Source organism: Lygodium microphyllum, chromosome 18 (genome assembly GCF_053477565.2).
Source record: "Lygodium microphyllum isolate KBCC chromosome 18, Lygodium_microphyllum_v1.1.10, whole genome shotgun sequence".
NCBI lineage: Eukaryota > Viridiplantae > Streptophyta > Polypodiopsida > Schizaeales > Lygodiaceae > Lygodium > Lygodium microphyllum.
This window is the reverse complement of record NC_141152.1, coordinates 130,807,071-130,812,156: the sequence shown is the minus strand read 5'-3', so window position 1 is coordinate 130,812,156 and position 5,086 is coordinate 130,807,071.

The window sequence follows — 5,086 nt, the reverse complement described above, 5'->3', positions numbered from 1 at the left end:
AAGTGGTTTTTTTCTATGTCTAAATCCTATTGGAGTCTCTTTCAAGCACAGTAATTTTTCTTGCAATGACTGATTAGAGTTTTCTAGATTATCAACCTTGTCCGTTAGCTCAGAAATAGTTTTTTGTGCCAATGTTAATGCTTCCTTCATTTCATGCATTTGTCTTGTAAATGTAAAAGATGCAGAATATAACCTCATGCAATAGCCAAGCATCCCATCACAACCATCTTCAACATACCTTATGAAGTTGTGAATATTGTAAAAAAGCAAATGCTTACCTGTAGAGGGGTCCAAAAGATAAATATTTCCATCCATCCATAAGTCTACATGCTTCTTTCCTTATAATAGCAACTTGTTAGCTTCATCCTTGTCCAACAATGCTCGATGGTGTATACTCCTCCAAGATGAATAGACAGGATCTAACTGAATAGTAAGTTTATACTTGCATGGTGGGGCTGCGCTTGTATTGCTAGAAGAGATACTAGTAACATTTTGGCAAGGAATCCTAAACGGAACAACAATATCACAGAGAAGGAAATAAAAACCACAAGAAAGAGAGGTGCAGAAAATGAACATCGAGGAATACAAATGAGCGGTTTCTTTTGGTGCAAAAATTCAAAAATACAAGATTTTGCAATTTTCAAGAGAATAAGACTGAAAAGGTAACACTTAACGTCCATTAAAGATTGAAGATATTTAATACCCGATCTCTTAAATAAAGCATATATTCTCTCATTAATCGCATCCATGCAACCAAATTCAAAGGGTTTTTCTCTTCTAAACCTCTTCTAATTAGCAACTTAATCATTTTCTTACGAGTGCTGTTTTGAAACGTTTTTGGCCCTAATGAGCCTAGGCTTGAGGAGAAATATCTCGAAGATTTGGCCAAGGAGATGGCGCATCTAACCAATGAACCAGAGATGAAGTGCTTGATGAAGCTTGATCACAAGTTGACAACCATCACATGTGCCTACATCCATGTGGACATTGGAAGGCCAACATCAGAGCACACAAAGCTCATAGCTGAACCCTTGGCTGGGGATGAGAAACAACACGTTTTCTCTTGCTATGTAGATGTCACTGATGAAGTCATATAGGACATCCCAAAGGCCACAACCGGGGAACTGTGCTTGATATCCTCACTCTATATTGCTCAATGTGAGACAAACAAGGAAAAGCTCAAAGCAATCAACCAAAAAGTGAAAGGACAAGGTGACTTTGTGCAGAAGTGGTACTCCAATCAAAGTTTGGCAGCCAAAATTGGCCACTAACTAATGATACTTGTTGAGCAAAGGAAAGACCTTTGGACATCAATACATGATCCCACATACGTTGCCCCAATCTCATTACAAGTGTTGGCAGTGGTCTGTGAAGTCCAGCCTTTTGCCACTGCCGAAAAACATTCCTTGTATGATAAAATGCTTCTAGAAGAAGATCTACATACGGCTAGCAGGCTAGGAGTAGGAGCATGGTTCTTGATGTCAGCGCATATGTCTTCTGCCTCACTCAAGACCTCACAATCCTAGATCTCTATGCTTCCCATCAATACAACCTTGACTTCTTCAAAGCCTGTCAGCGCATATGCCTTCTACCTCACTCAAGTCCCCACAATCCTAGATCTCTATGCTTCCCATCAATACAACCTTGACTTCTTCAAAGCCTGGCCTTGGCATTTTCTCCTGACCTTCTTGTTTCAAGCATGAACTTGCTCACTAGCTCTCTCTGCTCAACATGCACTTCTATCAACTCTTTCAACAAGTCCTTGCTCTTGTTACTAGGCTTGCCTAGCATGATGGAATGTTCTTTATCTTTCCCCTAAGGTTTGACGAGGTCACCCTTACTAAAGGTTGTGATTATCCTCACACCTGGTAGTGTCAAGTGTATCATTTGTGCTACATAGTCGGCCTATTTGAAGGGTAGATCCTCAGACTAGTGTACTTGAAAAGTAGATATTAGATGTAATCGTTGAGGGTACACAAAAGCCACTAGTTCTCGAGGAGCCTTTGATTTCCCAAGAGGATAACAAGCATCATAGGCACAACATTGCTCATGGTAAGGTTAACAGATCTTGACAGAGCAAATGGCAGAATCATCTAATAGCCACGAGCAAATCTTCCAGCCATTGCCAAGTCCACCTAGGAGTCCCAAATCTCCTACACTCTCTTTTCCTAAACGGACACAGGAAGCATAATAGTAGTCCTCGAGAGTGTAGCTGCTCAATCCCTATCTCAATCTCCATTTGAGCTTCCAAATGTCCAAGATGCAAGAAATGAAACCTTCCCTAATTATTAGCCTAAGGATATGTCTGTGCAATCCACCGTGACCAGCATGATTTGCACAAGTGAATGCATAAAGGGCAAAAAAAGATACGACCACTTATGATCTGCTTAAGGACTTGACAACGCAGTCTACCAACGGTGGCAAGTCCACTGAACTAGCCACTACTACTTCCAATTAGGAATCACAGTAGTCATAGCTTTTGGCTGTGACAATGCCCTTATGGAACGTGTACTTAGCAATTCACCTATAGAAGAGATGTCGCAAACAATATCATTAACAACTCCAGCACTACGGAAGCACCTAAAGCCTAGGCTTGAGGAGAAATCTCTCAAAGATTTGGCCAAGGAGATGGCGCATCTAGCCAATGAACTAGAGATGAAGTGCCTGATGAATCACAAGCTGACAGCCATCACAAGTGCCTACATCCATGTGGACATTGAAAGGCCAACACGAGAGCACACAAAGCTTATAGCTCAACCCTTGAGTTGGGATGAGCAACAACACGTTTGCTCTCGCTATGTAGATGTCGCTAATGAAGTCATGCTAGACATCCCAAAGAGGCCACAACCGGGGAATTGTGCCTGATATCCTCACTCTATATTGCTCAATGTGAGAAAAAGAAGAAAAAGCTCAAAGCAATCAACCAAAAAGTGAAAGGACAAGGTGACTTTGTGTAGAAGTGGTACTCCAATAAAAGTTTGGTAGCCAAAATTGGACACTAAATAATGACACTCGCTGAGCAAAGGAAAGCCCTTTGGACATCAATACATGATCCCACGTACATTGCCTCAATCTCATTACAAGTGTTGGCAATGGTCCGTGAAGTCCAACCTTCTATCGCCGCTACCCAAAAACATTCCTTGTATGATAAAATGCTTCTAGAAGAAGATCTACACATGGCTAGTAGGCTAGGAGTAGGAGCATGGTTCTTGATGTCAGTGCATATGTCTTCTGCCTCACTCAAGTCCCTGCAATCCTAGATATCTATGCTTCCCATCAATACAACCATGACTTCTTCAAAGCTTGTCCTTGGTGTTGTCTCCTTACCTTCTTGTTTCAAGCATGACCTTGCTCACTAGCTCTCTCTATTCAACATGCGCTTCTATCAACTCTTTCAACAAGTCCTTGCTCTTGTTACTAGGCTTGCCTGGCATGACGGAATGTTCTTTGTCTTTCCCCTAAGGTTTGATGAGGTCACCCTTTTACTAAATGTTGTGATTATCCTCACACCCGGTAGTGTCAAGTGTATCCTTTGTGCTACATAGTTGGCCTATTTGAAGGTTAGATCCTCAGCCTAGCATGCTTGACAAGTAGATATTAGATGTAATCATTAAGGGTACACAAAAGCCACTAGTGCCCGAGGAGCCTTTGATAGGATAACAAGCATCATAGACACAACATTTCTCATGGTAAGGTTAACTACTCTCGACAGAGCAAATGGCAAAATCATCTAGTAGCCACAAGCAAATTTTCCAGCCAGTGCCAAGCCCACCTAGGAGTCCCAAATCTCCTACACTTTCTTTTCCTAAATAGACACATGAAGCACAATAGCAGTCGTCGAGTGTAGCTGCTCCATCCCAATCTCAATCTCCATCTGAGCTTCCAAATGTCCAAGATGCAGTACATGACACCGTCCCTAATTCTCTGCCTAAGGATATGCTTGTGCAATCCACCGTGACTAGCTCAACTGATGCTTGATCTGCACAAGTGAATGCACCGAGGACAAAAAAAGATACGACACTTATAATCCTCTTAAGGACTTGACACTGCAGTCTACCAATGGTGGCAAGTCCACTGAACTAGCCACTACTTCCAATTAGGAATCACAGTAGTCACAGCCTTTGGCCGTGACGATGCCCCTTGCGGAATGTGTTCTTAGCAATTCACCTAGATAAGAGATGTTGCAATCAATATCCTTAACACCTCCAAGTACCTAAAGCCTAGGATTGAGGAGAAATATCTTGAAGATATGGGCAAGGAGATGGCGCATCTGACCAATGAACTAGAGATGAAGTGCCTGATGAAGCTTGATCACAAGTTGATAGCCATCACATGTTCCTACATCCATGTGGACATTGGAAGGCCAACACCAAAGCGCATAAAGCTCATAGCTGAACCCTTGACCGGGGACAAGGAACAACACATTTGCTCTCACTATGTAGATGTTGCTGATGAAGTCATATAGGACATCTCAAAGGTCACAGTCGAGGAACTATGCCTGATACCCTCACTCTATACTGCTCAATGTGAGACAAACAAGGAAAAGATCAAAGCAATCAACCAAAAAGTGAAAGGACAAGGTGACTTTGTGTAGAAATGGTACTCCTGTCAAAGTTTGGCAGCCAAAATTGGCCACTAACTAATGACACTTGCTGAGCAAAGGAAAGCCCTTTGGACATAAATACATGATCCCACATATATTGCCCCAATCTCATTACAAGTGTTGGCAACGGTCCGTGAAGTCCAGCTTTCTGCCACTATCCAAAAACATCCCTTGTATGATAAAATGCTTCTAGAATAAGATCTACACGTGGCTAGCAGGCTAGGAGTAGGAGCATGGTTCTTGATGTCAGTGCATATGTCTTCTGCCTCACTCAAGACCCCACAATCCTAGATCTCTATGCTTCCCATAAATACAACCCTAACTTCTTCAAAGCCTATCCTTGGCATTGTCTCCTGACCTTCTTGTTTCAAGCATGACCTTGCTCATTGGCTCTCTCTTGTTCAACATGTGCTTGCGCGCCTAGGCATCGCCTTTAAGCATGGTCGAGATGGCATCGAGGTCGGCTGGGGTAGTCTTCCATGT